Source organism: Lynx rufus, unplaced genomic scaffold (genome assembly GCF_022079265.1).
Source record: "Lynx rufus isolate CCGP_SWC_20201006 ecotype Redwood Valley unplaced genomic scaffold, mLynRuf1.p SCAF_3, whole genome shotgun sequence".
Classification (NCBI taxonomy): Eukaryota; Metazoa; Chordata; class Mammalia; order Carnivora; family Felidae; genus Lynx; species Lynx rufus.
This window is the reverse complement of record NW_025814845.1, coordinates 84,920,550-84,939,649: the sequence shown is the minus strand read 5'-3', so window position 1 is coordinate 84,939,649 and position 19,100 is coordinate 84,920,550.

Here is a 19,100-nt window from a genome sequence, read left to right as displayed (position 1 = left end):
GAATAACAAGGGATGTGTCTAAATTCACAATTTTTTAGCAGAAAAATTTGAATATTATTACTTAGTTTATAAGTAATGTTATTATATTTACTCTTAAAAATTTTTTTAACATTTTTATTTACGTTTGAGAGACAGAGCATGAGGGAAGGGAGGGCAGAGAGAGGAAGACAGAGAATCTGAAGCAGGCTCCAGGCTCTGAGCTGTCAGCACAGAGCCTGACACAGAGCTTGAACCCATCAACTGTGAGATCATGACCTGAGCCGAAGTTGGATTCTTAACCAACTGAGCCACTCAGGTGCCCCTATATTTACTCTTTTAAAATCAGTTTGAATTTGGGGCACCTGGGTGGCTCAGTCAGTTGGGCGTCTGACTTCGGCTTGGGTCATGGTCTTGCAGTTTGGAGGTTTGAGCCACACATCGGGCTCTGTGCTGGCAGCTAGGAGCCTGCTTCCGATTCTGTGTCACCCTTTCTCTCTGCTCCTCCCCTGTTCATGCTCTCTCTCTCTCTCTCATAGAAACATTAATTTTTTTTTTAAATCAGTTTGAATTTAATTCTACCTAATATATACACAGAACTTGAAACACTTAATTCTGGGGGTGCCTGTGTGGCTCAGTCAGTTAACTATCCAACTCCTGATTTGGGCTCAGGTCATGATCTCACAGTTCGTGAGTTGGAGCCCTGCATCGGACTCTATGCTGACAGCATGGAGCCTGCTTGGGATTCTTTCTCTTCCTCTCTCTGCCCCTCCCCTGCTCATGCTCTCTCCCTCTCAAAATAAATAAATAAAATTGAAAAAAAATAAAAAAGGAAACACTTAATTCTGTATGTTCTAAGATGTTTGAAATATGCAAAATTATGAATAATAATTGAATTATAGGAAGTGATTGAGAATCTGAAATATGTATAAGAAAGGTATAAAACAGGAAATAGAATTCTTGCTGCAATATTCAGTTCTTTATGTAATAAATAAAGGTTCTAAACTTTAATTTTTTAATGTTTATTTATTTTGAGAGACAGAGCATGAGTGGGGGAGGGGCAGAAAGCGAGGGAGACACAGACTCTGAAGCAGGATGCAGGCTCTGAGCTGTCAGCCCAGAACCTGATGCTGGGCTCAAAATCAGGAGCCGTGAGATCATGACCCAAACCAAAGTCAGATGCTCAACCAACTGAGCCACCCACATGCCCCTAAAGGTTCTAAACTTTAAATTAAGCAAACATAAATTCAAGGATAGAATGACAAATATAGTATTTGTTTTTTGGATATTTCCACAACTTGTTGAAACAGCCAGAAGTAAGCAAGCAGATAAGAAAAAGGAAAAGAAAGGAAATACTAAACTTAGCCTCCTCTTGCTTCAAATCCTCAAGTTTAAAAAAGATTTAAGAAAAACTTCATGTTATAGTGCCTTGGAAGAAAGCAAAAGCCAACCTGGGATAAAAAAAAAAAATGCCTCCATAAATATGGAGAACAAACAGAGGGTTACTGGAGGGTGGGGATGGGCTAAATGGGTAAGGGGCATTAAGGAATCTACTCCTGAAATCATTGTTGCACTATATGCTAACTAATTTGGATGTAAATAAAAATAAAATAAAATAAAATGCCTCCAAACCGCCTTAAACTCTTTCCTTCATTTTTGTAGAATTATGGGTCCTTTACCTCTTGCTATATATTTGCTGTGAAGAAAAAAGGACCTATTTTTCAGCTGAAGACTTATTCCGCTTCCTCAGAATGCAAGAAAAACATAAAAAGAGGAAAATTATGACCTAATGCAAATTTTTCTTCAAGGTAGCTATGTTCATTTTGTGGCATGAAGCAGCTGGCACAAGGAGGCCTGAGCAGCAACAGAGAAGCATGTTTCTCTTCCAGACAAGGGGCTTTAAATGCTTCTCTCACTCAAAGGAGGAAACAAGTGGGACTTCACATCTATGCAACTTGAAAGTAAAGAGGTGGAGGCGCCTGGGTGGCTCAGTCGGTTAAACATCCAACTCTTGATTTCGGCTCAGATCATGATCTCATGGAGATCCAGCCTGAAGCTAACAGCATGGAGCCTGCTTGGGATTCTCTCTCTCCCTCTCTCGCTCTGCTCCCTCTCCCCACTTACACATGCTCTCTCTCTCTCTGAAAAATGAATAAACATTGAAAAAAAAGTGAAGAAGTGAAAATTTTCACACCTTTTAACTTTTTTACCTTTTCACATTTTCTTTTAGTGGGTTTTTCAAATGGTTAAGCAGTTTACCTTCAATGGACATTTAAAAATGCTCTCTTTTGGTGTTTTCATTCCAGAGGAAAGAATGGACTTTGTGCTCTGATATAACATTATTAGTGAGTATAAATTTTTCCTTCCAAGAGAGTCAAGAATTACTTTGTATAAACAGATTCTTAGAACCTAAATTCTTATTTGGCATACATATAAATTTAAAAATGAACTACCAATCAGCAATATCAAATTTCTTGACAACCTGTTATGTATCTGGACTTGGGTGAAATAGTGTTATCTACTTTTTATTGCAAAGCAAAAATTCAAAGTTGGGTGTTTACACAAACATACTCTCAGTGTCATACCACTATGAGGAATCATTGGGTAACATAATGTTGGTAATATATAATGTGTCTGATTGAAGATTTTTAGGAAAAATAATTTTGAGGAAAGCAAGCCTATGTTTTCTTAGTGGATTTTTGTTTGCTTTTTAAACAAATTCTATTGACATAATTTTTTTTACTTTAAAATTGAGTTGCATGAAACAAGTGAAGAGGTTTAAGAGGTATAAACTTCTAGTTATAAAATAAATAAGCATGGGGACGAAAAGTGCAGCCTTGAGAATATATTCAATTAAAAATTTAAAAAAAAGTAAAAAAAAATTTAAAAAAGTAGCACTTTTTCCCCTTTTAATGTTACCACTGCATTATTACCTTCTAGTTGTGAAATTTCATGATTTCATTATCATTAGAAAAATCTAGAAAGCTCTGATGCTATAATGCCTGTCTTAGCTTCCCACTGCAGTCTTCCTGTGTTAAGATGCTAACCTCTATACAGATATTTTGGTTTACTACTTACCTTCTGTCCCCAAATGCTTCTGAGCTCCAAGACCCCCTTCTTTATAACAATGTCCTTTTTTTTTGTCTATAACTGTCCACATGTTACTGAGGAAGAAGGGCCTCAAAACCTAGATCACTGGATTTTGTGGGTGAAGTTTTGCTTAATGATTGACTGAAAGATATTTGCATCAACAATATTGACAGTATTTTATGTAATTCATTAGACTAATTCTCAGGAAAAAAATAAGAAATACTCTTCTTGAGACTGTTTACTCAACAAGTTCAGAACTTAACATTTTAAACTGTTTCCCTCTGAACAGAAGCAGAAGATGGAAAGCATGAAGACTAATTTACTGTTTGACAGAGTTTGTTATTCAAAAACAGGCTTTTGTGGCCAATTCTAAGTGGCCGAGGTTTGGGGTAACCCTTTTGTGGTTTTACAAGTGATTGTCCTTAAAATCTGAGTTTCTTAAGATGAATCCACATACGCATCAGTAAAGACCACAGCTTCAGAGTAACCTCCCCACTCCCCATTCTATTTTAACCAATATATAAATGTGAATTTAGCCACAAGAAAATTGGCTGCATCCATAATGTCATGGTCCTCAGGACATCTGCCAACTATTTCAAAACATAGAGGGCATTGGCTGGCATCAGAGAGATAAATGGGATGTAGTTTTGAAAACTGATTTTGCAAGTGTTTTTGTTTCTACTATGCCTCATGAATCTCATTCAAATATGTTTCACGAAAGTGTGATTACTACCATATTGATCCCTGAAAAAAGACAGGCACTGTACTTTTTGGAGGAGAAAATATTCTCATCACATTAGGTTAAGGTTAATTTATGAACCCCAAGTACTTTTCATGTCAACATAGATTTTTCCATCTGTCCCATGGACAGCTACCTTGGACGGAAAGAACATCTACAAAAGCAAATATTTTATTAAAATGTCCCGATTTCTTTAGAGAAGAATAATTAAATTTTGTTTTATAAAAATTCAAAATAATGGTCACAGTTTATGATAAAAGAGACACCCACTTCCAAAGGTCCAGAAGTGTGTTGAAACTGTCTACAAATAGCTTACATGAGGGGGTTATACTGCATAATTGGATAGCCATTTTTTTCTTCCATAAAGAGCACAGAGTAAGATTTCTTATTAAAAACATGTGCTGGGGCACCTGGGTTGCCCCATTGGTTAAGCGTCCAACTCTTGATTTCAGCTCAGGTCATGATCTCATGGTTGGTCATGAGATGGGGCTCTGTGCTGGGTGTGGAGCCTGCTTGGGATTCTCTCTCTCTGCCCCTCCCCCACTTGTGTGTGTGCACGCGCGCTCTCTCTCTCTCTCAAAAAATTAAAAACAAACATGTGCCAAACATTTATTTGTCCAAATCTATATGTTATTTACCACTTAGAAAAATATTTATGTATAATTCCTTTCTTAGAACTGGTTAACAGCCCTTCTCAATCAAGGTAAACCTTAGAAATCAATCATATAGAGCTAAGAAAGTCAAGATCTATGTTACTTAATGGATCTTTTGTTTCTTACATTCATTTTCCAAAAGGATATTTTGATCCATAGAATGTACTACTTCCAGAATTTTTATTCTTGCTAGAATACTGTGTACACAAGTCATGGAACATGGGAAAATACTGACATTTAAAGTTTTTAGATTGTGGCAACTTTTAAAAACTAAGCAACTTTTCCATGATGCTATTTTTTTTATTTTTTTTAATTTTTTTAATTGAACAATAGTTATTGAATGCAGAAGGTATACCTCTGTTATGGACCTTTATAATTACATTAAACAACTTGTAGTTCATCAAATTTCAATTAATTCTTCTGCTCATTAGTTTACATTTTAGGTATACCATACTACTATTTGATAGATACATACTCAGAATTGATCATTCCTGAAATAATACTTCAGGGAATATAGCCCTTAAATCCTTTAGAAAAATTCCAATAAAAGAACTGTGAGTCAGTGAGGGTCCCAGCTGGAAACAGAGGACATACTCAAATAGTTTGAGAAGGATTTAATAAAGAGATATTTTAGATGTTTGGAGAAGACTTATGGAAATCACAAAGGAGAACACTATTATAACCTGTAAGCTTGAAGGGGCAAGATGAGGACTTTAGGCAAGAACCCTAAAGTAGAGCAGTGTATAAAGTAGGCCACCTTGAGAGGATCTATAACCTTAGGATAAAGGACAAAGCCAATCTGAGATGATCCCACAGGGAAGGAGTCGGGGAAGAAATATCCCAAATAGACTCTTCACCCTCTCTCTGATCCATTGCCAGGCATCCCATTGAGCTAAATTGCACTGTTTATTGTGGTAGCCTAGTTGCAGATGTCTACTGAGAACTTGAAACGTGGGTGTAAATGTAAAACGCACACCAAAGTTTGAAACCTTAGTATAAAAAAGAATGTAAAACATCACATTAATAATTTTACATTAATTAAAAACAGGAAGTGTAGTATTTTAGACCTATATATTCAATGTATGTATTATTAAATTTTAATTTTCATTATTAAATATGTGTTTATTATATATAACATACAATAGGTATTAATACTAATTCTACCTATTTTAAAATTTTTAAAATGTACTACTAGAAAATACTTATAAAATTAAAAAATATATTTATACAGTATCATACAACATCACATCATATACAACATATATTTTTCTTGGAGAGCACTGGATAAACTCAGCAAAAGTAAGGGGATATAGGAGTCTGTTGATGGTGTTCATTAGAGGCCAATTTCCTATAGCAGAAAGTAGGATGGAGAGGGATGGAAAATGGACCTGAAGGAGCCAACAAAGATATCTGGCTTGGGCTGTTAATAAAGAAAATTATCATAAAAAGATTGTCTGAAATAAGAGGGTATTTTTTTAATACTTTCTATATAGTTGGCCTGTGGAATAGTTTGCTAATTCCACATCAATGAAGACTAATTTTTTTTTTTTAAAGCAGCATTGGGAGTGAACCAAGTAATCAGCTGAGTCCTTTAGAATTGTAAGTTTTAACTTTTATCCATTTTCCATGTTGCTTAATCTTAAATATAAATTGAAATTCATATTATAGAAATATCTTAGGTCTTCAAAAGATGGCTACAACAATCTTGACAAGCAGAAGACATAACAAAAACAGTCTTTTAGGTTGGTGTTTTGATAAAAATATTTGATACAAATTTAATAAAATATTTGATAAAATTTTAGATAAAAAGATAATAAAAATCTGTTGAAAAACCTTTGCTTAATTTTAATGGCATCTATCTGTTTATTCAACAAATACTAAGTCTGAGCACTTTTTATATTCACCTGTTGAACTTAGTCTAATGTTAGAAAAGAGATATTTAGCAAGTAATCAAGCACATAAATAATATTAACTTCATAGGGTCTTATATATTATGAAGGAAGAATAATAGATTAACATAAAAATAATGACTGAAGTGTGACTTTTAGATTATTTTTTTAAGTTTATTTATTTTGAGAGAGAGAGAGAGCGCGCACGCGCACACACACACACACACACACACACACACACACGAGTGGAGGAGGGGCAGAGAGTGAGTGGAGAGAGAGATTCCCAAGCAGGGGGACAGTGCAGAGCCTGATGTGGGGCTTGAACTCACAACCTGTGAGACCATGACCTGACCAAAACCAAGAGTTGGACACTGAACCAACTGAGCCACACAGGCACTCCCTAGATTATTTTTAAAAATTAGAATGGCAGATTAGTTTTCTGTTGCTGTGCAACAAATTACCACAAATGTAGCTATTTAAACATCACCCATTAATTATCTTATGGCTCCGTAAATCAGAAGTCTGGCATAGTGTGACCGGGCTCTGCTCAGGGTCTCACAAGGCTGAAATCAAGGTGTTGGCTAGGATTTGTTCCCATCCGAAGGCTCTGGAAAAATATGCCCCCAAACTCAGTGCTGTTATTGGCAGATTTCAGTTCTTTGCAGTTGCAGGATAGGGTCCTTGCTTCCCTGCCGGCTGCCAGCCGTCGCTATGATTGCCTCCCACATTCTTTGACTTACTCTACCTTTACAGCAGCATCAGCATGTGAAATCCTTCTCATGCTTTGAATCTCTGATTTCTGCGAACAGCCAGGGAAAATTATCTATATTTTAAAAGGCCCATGTGATTAGGTCAGGTCTACCCGGTTAATCTTCCCAATTTAAAGTCAACAGATTTGGGACTTTGATTTCATCTCCAAAACCCCTTCACAGCAGGACCCAGCCTACTGTTTGAATAACTGGGAGAAGGTATGTAGGTACACCAGGGCCAGGAACCTTGAGGGGCTATCTTAGAATTCTGCCTACCCAGATGGTTAGGAGGGAAAAAGCCTCTCTGAGGAGCTTCCATGTGAAATAAGGCTGGATGATGTGGAAAAACAAAACAAAACAAAAAACAAAACAAAAAAGAGTCATAAGTAGATTTGAGGAGTAGGAGAGGAGGACATTATAGCCAGAGAATAGTAAGAGTCAAAATCCTGAGGCAAGGCAGAGATTTATATATTCAAGAAGCAGAAAGAGACCAGTAGGATAAGACTGTGGTGTGGAAAAGTGTAGAGATGAGGTCAGAAAAGTAAGCAGACTTAAGACCAAGGGAAGTAATTTAGAATTTATCCTTATTGCCATAAGAAGCTATTGAAGGGTTTAATTGAGTTAGGGACATTTTCAAATGACTAAAGGAGATCTCTGGTTACTTTAGTGTCCTTATCAAAATGCATACTTGACCAAATTCTGGCGTATTAAATCTTTCTTTCCTGGTGATCTACCACACAGAAGTCAGATTCCTGGGCTCTTTTGGTAATGAGTGCAAGGCTTATATTTGAAGTCCTTTTCATTGAATTTGTTTTTACAGTTTTGAGTGCTGTAAAAAAGTTTTGAGTATACACTACTGTTATACTTGTTCTAAAGTGGATACAAATAAATATTGTGGAGAGAACATTAAAATTAAAGTCTTTAATCTCTGACTGTATAGCCTTTGATGGAAATTAAGAAGTTTGCGGGGCACATGGGTAGCTCAGTCGGTCAGGCATCCGATTCTTGATTTGGTGGTTAGGTTTGTGAGATCAAGCCCCACGTCAGGATCTGTGCTCACAGTGTGGAGCCTACTTGGGATTCTCTCTCTCTCTCTCTCTCTCTCTCTCTCTCTCAAAATAAATAAACTTTAAAAAAAAGAAATTAAGAAGTTTGGTTCAATTAATATTAGAAAGATTATTTAAACAATCTTTTATATAAACTTGAGGGAACAAATGAAATTTTCTCTTACATGAGAAACAAATATGCTTTGTCGAGATTTTGAAATTTATTGATATAAGAGGCTACCTTATTTGACTTTTGCCACTTGGATAATTTTCACATTCCTTTCTGTACCCAATGTTCTGGATCATCTGCATAGCATACCAAAAGCCCTGATATTTGAGATGATGTACATTTCAAATTGGCATTTCCTCAAAAAACTATAAAGGGAGTACAATTTCAAAAACTCTGGAAGCCTCTGGATGCATACATACCATCAAATTCTAGAAGTGAATGATGGCTATCTCCATGTGCCTATTATTCAGGTGCTGATTTTAAGTACTAGAGTTTACCAGAGAAGGTTATGTAGTGAACAACCTTTTAGGGTCTTAAACTTTTTATACTTCTCAAATCTCTATTCTCTTCCTCTTTTTCTAGGCTCCGCCCCTTGTTCACGTTCCTCATATCTTCTTGTTCCATATTCTGCTTCCTTTACTGTCACAGAGTCTTAATCACCATATTATGCCTTCATACAATCTTTCAAGTGGTCCAACATGTCTAGAAAAATCTCATCTTTCATCAACACTGTACTGTAAAGCCGAAGGGTTTGCTCTAGGCAAAAATAGGAAAAATTATCCCTCGTGGTTCTTTAATCTTTCCTTTAAGTCTTGGTTGACTTCATTGTAGCACCATAGGTCTCAGGACTTCTCTTCCAACATTAAACAGATGCAACTAGAACATATTGGAAACCTCTCACGTGTATTAAAGCTTAAACAATTGATGAGTAGTTTCATGTGTTCAGGGAGTGTCTGCATTTTAGTGTGGAGTAATTGGTTAATTCAAAGGTCTGAGGATTTAACCATGAAACGTTCAGAACCAGATTAGGTGCCAACTATGGCCAATGTTCTTACGAACTGCCCTGCTCAGGAAGGCAGCACCGGAGGCTCTTTGTGCATTCTTAGTACAGAGTCACACACTAATTTGACCAAAGTGGGTACCTGGCCAACCAAGACCTACCCATAAAAATACCAATGACCTATAAGACTGATTGGTCCAAAAGGTTCTGCCCAAGAAAGGTGTGATAATTCATCAAGCCAATTAGCCCATCTTCTTCCAAAGTTTGGTCTTAGATTTTGGGGGCAATTTCCCAGTAAGAGTGCAAGAGCAGAATGAGCAGGACAGTCGGGAAAAACAGAGATGCCATAGCAGAAAGACTATAAAGTAATAAAAGAGAAAATAATGGGATCCCCTTTCAATGCACTGAAAGACTGTTGTTAAGTTCATAGAACAGTAAAAATGCAAAGCTAAAAAAATGTGAAACAGGTCTTTATGGAAGATTTATTGAAAAATTTGTGCAGAAGAGAAAAAAGGGACATCTGGTCTGACAGTATGAAGAATAAGGAGTGAATATGTGTTGAAGAGGGGATATTACAAAGGTTCGATATTTATTTTATTGTGCCCCATTAATTGAGTGTAGGTAGAATACATATGAATAAGTTCTTTTCTGATCTATCTGAAATGACAAGGGCTTTTGAGAATACATGCTGTTTTTACCTCTCATGGGCTAAAAGTGTATTTAGAATGCATTTGACATATGTCTCAGGAAACCAGGCAGAGTGGGGGATGGGGTGGGGCAGGAGGTACAGGCAATAGCCAAACTGGAGTTACCTAGGGTAAAAGAGATGTACCTGTTAATGTGTGGGAAATGAAACCCAAGGCACTTGAAGGCAAGAGAAAACTCACATTAGGGCTAGAAGACTTCTATTTTGGCCCTTTCTTTTCTCTTCCTTCCTCCCTCTATCATTTTCTTTCTTTCTTTCTTTCTTCTTTCTTTCTTTCTTTCTTTCTTTCTTTCTTCTTTCGTTCATTCATTCTTTCTTTCTTTTTCTTTCTTTTTTTAAGAAATAATTATAAGACAGGTTAGGATGCTCACCCAAAGTTTCATAATTACCTGGGTACAGCCATTTGACTTCATGTATCTACCACACCATACACACGAGTGATATCTTGGACCTTCCAAACATCACCCCTCCGGTTCTGTCACCATTTATGAGATCTACTTCCCTTGTGTTTTCTTTTAAGGCAGGCTTTTCTTTTAAGGTTTATTTATTTATTTTGAAATAGAGAGAGAGAGAGAGAGAGAGAGAGAGAGAGATTGAGATTCTCAGAGAGAGAATCCCAAGCAGGCTCCACACTGTCAGCACAGAGCCCGACATGGGGCTCGAACTCATGAACCATGAGACATGACCTGAGCCGAAACCAAGAGTGGGTTGCTTAACTTGCTGAGCCACCCAGGCGCCCCAAGGCAGGCTTTAAAATCATAATTTTAAAACAACTTTACCTGTTTTAAATCAGGCTTTCTCAAACTTGAATATGAAGATTCTGATTCATTAGGTATGAGATTTTGTAGTTCTCATAGCTGCTGTGATGATGATGTTGATGATGTTAGTCTGTGGGCCACGCTTTGAATAGCAAGGAATTAGGTTACTGGGATCTCAAAACTTATCCTAAAATACCAGTGGAAATCACCAAGAAATTAATAGTAGGTATAAATGCCAAGTGAATTGTATTTCTCCAGGCTATTTGTTGAAGAAATATTTGTCAAAAGCTTACAGTATGATAGGCATTGTTCTAGAAAGAGAAAAGATGAAATTTTTACTGTCACTTCTATTACTATGATAAAACAAAGTACCAAAGTTGTACTAACTTAGAAGTCACTTTTGATATGCTCAAGCAGAGTTGCTTTCAAATGCACTTTGGACATAAATTACATATATTAAAAGACCTTTTCCAGGAAAAGATTCTTTCACTCGATCAGTATAGTGTTCCAGGTTCTAGAATTTAGAAATACTTTTGGAGAATACGCTTGGTAAAATGTTCCTTCAAAATAAAATATTTCACCAATTAAACAAATGGAAAAAACATGTTTACTTTTAGTCCTCAGGGGAAAACCAGCTTATATCATATGGTATTTGAACTTGTTAAGCATGCACAGAATGCTTTGTGTGACCCTCATGCTAGGATTGCTGATTTGCTTCCACAGCTGCCCCATGTTGTCTTTTGCAACATAACCCAGGTCAGGTTGACATGCTAAATAACTAACATTGCCAAGTGCCAACCAGAGAGAGCTAGCTCAAGTATTCGGTAGTGTCTTCCCTCATTGCAAGGGCAACACCTGCAGTGTTTATTAATCCAATGAGATACTTTATAATTAACATGGGGGCTGCATCAAGTGTCTAACTGTACACCTGACTGCAAGAAGGTGAACTTTTATGACCCTTGAAGCTCTCTCAACACGTTCTTGAAAGTCTCTCAACACACGTTCAGTTTTGCAGCTATCAGTTGGTGGCTTCGAGAGTAAAAAAAAAATAGCAGTCATGCTGTTGCAACAGTGATTTCCCCAGCCTCTTCTTCCAGTTAATGAAGTGTTGAAAGTTTGAGACCTGTTATTGGTGGAACTAACAAGAACCAAAAGGATACTACTTGCTGGAAAAGTCTTTAGGATTTAAAACTTACTCAAGTCATGTTATCAGAACTGTATTTTGTATGAATTTACTAATTCATAATGCATTTATTCATGAATGAATATCTTTGTATCACAAAGGTGTAAGCTACTTGTGAGCAAAGATAGTGCCACCTGTCTCTCCACTGTGCTGGTATACAGCCTTGTTCATTGTAAGTTCTCAGAGTTGCTTAGTGAATAATAACAAGATGCAGTTCAAATACTTGTCTTCTTTACTAGCATCAAATTTCCTCTGCTTACACCAAAGAGGTTTTTTTAGCCCACTTCTTGCCTTCCTGACAATGGCTGGATTAAAAATTAGACTAGTCCCTCAATGCAGTTTGGATGAATTCCCATTATTCCACAACTGACTTTTCTACAAAACAAAAAAGTACAGATAACCTAAAGTGTCTGAATATCTTCTTGTATAGTCCAAACCCTGAGGGTTGGCTTGGGGAATACAGTAGGTGGCATTCGAGAGGTGAATTCCTTCCCACATTGGTTTCAGGAGGACCCGATTTTGTTCTTCAGTTTCCCCTCAAGCACATATATCCTGTGGGGCTCAAGAAATAACATATCTGGATATAATTTTGCAATTTTTTTTCTGAAAAATCTCTCATATCCCTATTAGTCTATTACTTAATATAATATCTTATATGGTGATGGAACTAGGGCACTGAAGATGTCTTCAAGGACTATTCCCCATGAATATTCTGGTTATAATGGAAGTGATTCTAATTATAGAACAAAGCCCTATAGTATTAAAGATGTGCCTTATGCTGATGACCCCTAGACCCAATTACTTGCTAAGTAAAAGTGGCAGATTAAAGAGAACCAATGGCACCTGATGTTCACCTAGCATCACTGCCTGCCAAGCATTGTACTAAGAACTTATATGCATCAACTTATTTGATATTCATGATAACCCTATAAAGTATACATGACTTTTGTGCCACTTTAGAGATGAGGAAATGGAGGCAGAGAGAGATACTAAGAAATTTACCCAAAGATACTCATCTAATATGGACAAAGGAATTCAAACCCAGATTTCCCCCCATTCTTTTTTAATTGTTTATTTATTTATTTTGAGAGAGAGAGAGAGAGAGAGTGAGAGAGAGAGTGAGAGCACATGAATGGGGAAGAAGGGGCAGAGAGAGAGGCGAGAGAGAATCCCAAGCAGGTTCCACACTATCAGCGCAGATCCCAACATGGGGCTCCATCTCATGAACTGTGAGATCATGACCTGAGCTGAAATCAAGAGTTGGTCATAGAGCCCTCATTCTGATATCTAGTATACTGTCTCTCTTCTAAACCAAGCTTCTTGTGAATGGCAAATAGAATTGTCGCCAGTTCTAAAATCATACTGTAAAAGGTGAAAATCTAAATGCTCTCACCAAATTGGTATAAACAGTTTTTCTAATCTTGAAAACATGATTTTTATGTCTTGAAAAGATGGTTTTATAGCAGAATAGGCTGAGGAGTAGTGGAGATTTAACATAAATTTCACATAGATAGTCTGTAGCAGAGGTGAAGAGAGAATTTTTATTTGCTGACACCCCAAAAGATATATTTAATATGGTAGACATTGCTACATGCATGCATATCTTTTAAAGAGTGATTAGCATGAATCTACTCTCATAACAGTAGCAAGTTCTAAGGAATTAACTCCCATTCCCAACCTAATTTTAGTCTCTAACAGATCAACTTTTCCTTGTGCTCATGACTTTACATGGCTGCATCAAAATGCAGATGTAATTTTTAATTCTATACACTTTGCTTGACACTACATATTAGCATTTTCTTTTTCTTGTATAGTCTTATGTTTTATGTACAAAATGTTTTATGTACTTGATGTATGTTTATGCAACATTCATTATTCTTGAGCATTTTCTTTCCCCCTCCTTTTCTTTTAAGTATCTGAAATGACTATCTTGTTATGTATAGTTCACTTTTCTTCCTTCTTTCCTTCCTTTCTCCCTCCCTTCCTTCCTTCCTTCCCTCCTTCCTTCCTTCCTTCCACCCTCCCTTGCACCCTCCCTCTGCCCTGCCTACCTGTCTCTGTTTCCCTTATTCCCTTTCTCTCTCTCTTTCTCCATCTTTTTAAGATAAATTGTGAGAAGTTATCAAAGAAAAAGATTTTTGCAACTCTTGAAAATTTGCCAATTTAGCAAAAATGTATCAACTTATGCTGAAATTAGTAATGTATGTATCATTTCTTTTCATTTTTACCAGACTTGTTCATTATAATTTTAAATGGTAGAATACTTCTTCATTAGCAAAAATTCTGACTTTTTGAGAGAGTTCTTTTTTTGTTTTTAAGGGATGGACACTAAAAAAAATTCTTTTTTAGAGGAAGAGGGAGAGCACAGGGGAGAGGGGCAGAGAGAGAGAGAAGCTTAAGCCACCAAGTGTGGAGCCTGACATGGGGCTCAATCCCATGATCATGACCTGAGCTGAAATCAAGAGTCAGATGCTCAACTGACTGAGCCACTCGGACTCCTTGAAAGAGTTCCTTTAAAAGCTTTTCATCTTTTACATTGTTAGAAAGGTTAAACTTGTGATTATCGAAAAAATGTTCAATATACTTCTCTCTTTAAAGATAGACTACCAAAATCAGTCTATATCTTCCCAAAATGTATGAGACATATGGCTGTATTTGTCAACTTATCCCTCCTCGTTTGTACTCAAGACTCCACACTGCTACCCCAGTCTAGGAAAAGAAATTCCCTTGGGCTATCCATTTTGTTTTTTCATCACAGGCTGATTTTGCATTTAGAGGTTCCCATTTTCTTTCTTTTGATCTTACCCAATAGATACCACAATGTAACTGGCAGTGGAGAACTCTTGTGGCTCTATTTGCAAGAAGAACACCAACCTCCAAAGATCCTGGTGTTTTTATGTGAAGAGCTAATGAGCAAGTAGTACTGATCTGGTTTCACACATTCTCCCTTTGATGAAGTGCTAGGCGAGGAGGGCGAGGGACAAGGGTGGATGGCTGAAAACTCATTTTTTGGAACCAGTATCACAGCTTATTTACTCAAAGGTTACTTGTGAATAACATTGTCTTTAAAATTTTTTTTTTTCAACGTTTATTTATTTTTGGGACAGAGAGAGACAGAGCATGAACGGGGGAGGGGCAGAGAGAGAGGGAGACACAGAATCAGAAACAGGCTCCAGGCTCTGAGCCATCAGCCCAGAGCCTGACGCGGGGCTCGAACTCACAGACCGCGAGATCGTGACCTGGCTGAAGTCGGACGCTTAACCGACTGCGCCACCCAGGCGCCCCAATAACATTGTCTTTAATTTTGAGAAACTTTTATTTGCAACAATATCAAACCTACAGTCAAATTGCAAGAATAAAACAATGAACACTTAGAGATTCTTAATCTACATTCACGAATCGCCAACATTGTGCCACTTTTACTGTGTCTCCTTTTCTTTATTTTCTTTAGGGATAGAGAGAGAGCATGCAAGAGAGTGAGCATGAGCAGGGAGAGGCAGAGGGAGAGGGAAGGAGAAAATCTTAAGCAGGCTCCACGATCAGCAGAAAGCCCGAAAAGGCTGGATCTCATGAACCTTGAGATCATGACCTGAGCCGAAATCAAGAGTCAGAAGCTTTAACAGACTGAGTTGCCCAGGTGCCCATCCTTCCTTTATATCACAATTTTTCCTCTGAGTCAGTTGACAGTAAGATATATGTTATCGCATTACTTACCCCTAAATACTTTAGCATATATATCCTAATAATAAGACATTCTTCTACTCAACCACAATATTATTATCACTCTCAGAATATTTACTGTTGACACAATACTATGGTCTATATACAATGGTCTATATACAGTGCATATCCAATTTCTCCTGTTGTCCCAGTGCCTTTATAACTTTTTTTTTTTAATTTAGGATTCTATCAAAGATCATGTGTATTCTTTAGTCTACTTTAATCTAGAACAGTTTCTCAGTCTTCTTTTTTTTTTTCTAGTGTTTCATGACATTGAAATTTTGAAGGTCCTAAGCCTTGTCCTCACCCTATTTTTTGGAATACGGAAGATGCCTTTTTGATTGTCATGTCAATCTACTTTTGATGTCATCTCTCTCTATGTTCTCTATGTGTCCCTTCTATGTCCACCCCACCACCCACCCCCATGTCTCTGTACTATCACTTTATTTATGTAGAAAGCCCCATTCTTCTTTTTCATCAGTTTTCGGGAGGTTTGTGTTTTTTTTTTTTTTTTTTTTTTGGTTTAAATTTATTATTTTTTTTCCTTAACCAACTTTCCCCCTTCTCTGTAGGCACTCATCTGTTTCCTTGAGATAATACTATTTTTGGAATTACTTTGGTATTATTCATCTTCTTTCTGACTCTTTACCACCTTCCTTTGAGACTCTGTATGTGCTCCCTGCAACGACAAACCCTTTGTTTTGCAAATATTTTCTAAAGTGTGATTTAAATTCTCCTTTAAGACTTACACTTGCTTTCTGGCACTTTCCCAGCTCTCTCTCCTTTATGTAGATCTTAACTGAAGTCCTCATTTTCTGAGTTGTCCTAATCTAGAAGTTTACTTTCTTTAAAATTAAGTTCATTTAAAGTGTAATATCCTATCCTTGACTCTTTGGTAGAAAAATGCTTTTTGACATATTTCTGGTTCAACATTCATGAGATTTCTGTCTGTTTCGGTTAACATAGACCTCAGGTTTAAAGTTTAAAAGAAGCAAAATGAGCTTATACCTCAGCAAACATACCTGTTGAAAAATGGCTATTATAAAATGGCATTCCAGTTATTTCAAGATGATCTGATCAAATACAGTCCTACTAGAGAGAACGAAAGAGCTGGAGGGACCTTGGAGATCATGAATTTACTGCCCTCAGTTTTCAGATGAGGAAAACCAGAGCCCAAATCACTTAAGGTTACAACTGGTAGCAGAGACAGCACCGTATCCTGATTCTCCATTCACAATTTTTTCTTTTGTGCTTCAGCTTAATATTTTCCTAAAAATAACATTCAGATATATAACAGAAATCATTGCAAAACACTTGTGGGAAAGTGTGATAACGAAATGTCAAGAGGGCCAGTCACAGCCTCATTAGCTGTATTTTCTGATTGTTTAAAATAGAGTCTTGCTTTAAAAAAGAGAGACAAACCAAGAAACTGACTCCCAACTATAGAGAACAAACTGATGGTTACCAGCGAGGGGATGGGTGGGGGACGGGTGAAATAGGTGATGGGATTAAAGAATGCGCCTGTGATGAGCACTGGGTGTTGTATGGAAGTGTTAATCACTATATTGTACACCCGAAACTGATATTTAAATTCCAGTTAGTTAACATACAGATGTTTAATTTAAATTAAACCCTAAAGAATATATAGTCTTGCTCTGTTGGCTATGGCTACAGACCTAACATTTATTGAATTATTTATTTGTTTGTATTGGATACCATTCTAGATGTTTTACATCTGCTCATTCATTTAATCCTTACAATATTCCCCAAAGTTGGCATATTATTATCATCCTTGTTTACAAATGCAAAGATGGAGACACAGAAAGCAGGAGTAACTTGTGTAAGGTTATTTATTGACTGTGTCAGAATGGGCTGCAAACTCATTCAGTACGTTTCCAGGGTTATGCACATAATCATTATGATATACTGCCTCTTGTGGTCTTCAGGGCTTCAAACACAAATAGGATTCATTCTTTCCCAGAAGTAGAAACTGAGGCATAAATATGTTTGAATGATTTATTTATTTTTACCCAGTCAATGAGATGCCAATAGCTATTCAAAACTACTTTGCTTTAAGTTGAAATTTCCCCAGTATCGCAAAAGTGCTGTATTCTCCATTCTAAGAGGATTGCTGGTGAGACTCCCAACAGGGATTTTATTTACAGTTACATTGATTTGCCATGTTGTGTCTTCTTGCCAATGTGAATTGGCAAGATGGCTATCTGTAGTTTATGTTCTATCACCTCTGATGATAGAGTGGTTTCTTTTCCTATTCAGAACCAAGTCACTTGTACCTGCTGGAGACTATGTACTTAACTAATTAATGCCCTCCTTTTAAATATTAAAAATATCTCACTAAGCTAACCACATTTATGATTGATCACTTTCATTCAAGCATTATTTATAAAATAACTTTTTAAAGGTTATTAGGATTAGAAATAACTTAAATATGGTCCATAGCTAAGTGCATAATAGATAATTGACTTTTGTCAAAGAGTATGATATATGAACTAAATTGTGAATTGGAGTTGACCTAACAGAGGGATAAATTTTGAGCTGATGGCCTAAGTCTGAATGCTTCAGACACCTCTGGAAAGATGAACTGGAGGATATTTTACTTTGTACATAATGTATGACACCACAGTTACCCTCTATTAAATTTAAGACTAGTAGGAAGTGATACTTAAAATGTTGGAAAAATTGGGCTGGATCTCATGAGGTAGTGTTTCTGTCTGCCCCCTTCTCAATGTTGGCTAACAGCTAAAGAAATAATTTGAGAAGAGACATAGGGCCTCTTGAGGCTGGCTGGGGACTGAGGACTTAAGGTTTTACCTTGCTAGGTTGGGCACCAATACATAATTTCTCTAGACAATCTGGAGAATGAGAATGGCCACTAACACCTTGGAATGACTACTTGTCCAAAAACCCACTGGTGTCTCCAGTAAAAGTCCTCCTATTCTTTTGGTGGGCAGTGTAATGAGAATGGTCACTAACACCTTGGAATGACTACTTATCCCAAAACCCACTGGTGTCTCCAATAAAAGTCCTCCTATTCTTTTGGTGGGCAGTGCACAGAGCAGGTAATCACAGTTAGGCAAGAATGTAAGTCAGCCAAGGCATTATCTTATTTGGCTCATCTTGCATAAAAAATGAAGTGTAAGAGTTCAATTTAGGAAAAGTATATAGCTGAGTAAGTTTCTAGGGAAAGGACTTGGAGAGACAAAGGAGGAGAGAATAATAGGGAAGGCGAACGCCGAATATAACTGTTTTTGGTCTTCTAGATGCTGCATAAAATTCGAGAATCTTCTAAGTCGTGTCCACCATACAATAAATTCTATAGGGAAACTTTTTAAATGTGTAAGGTAATGCCCCCGTTTTGTTGAGAGGTTTTAGTGTCAAAGAACACCCAAATGTGAATTTGTTATTCGTGGCAAAGGACGGGATGTACCTTAACACAAGCATTAACTTTAAAAAAATTATAAATGAAATTTAAAAACTTAGGTTGATATGTGTCAGCTAGGAATTTGGAAGAGTACGTATACTCTGCTGTACATCTTGATGATTCTTGACTTACGAATGAC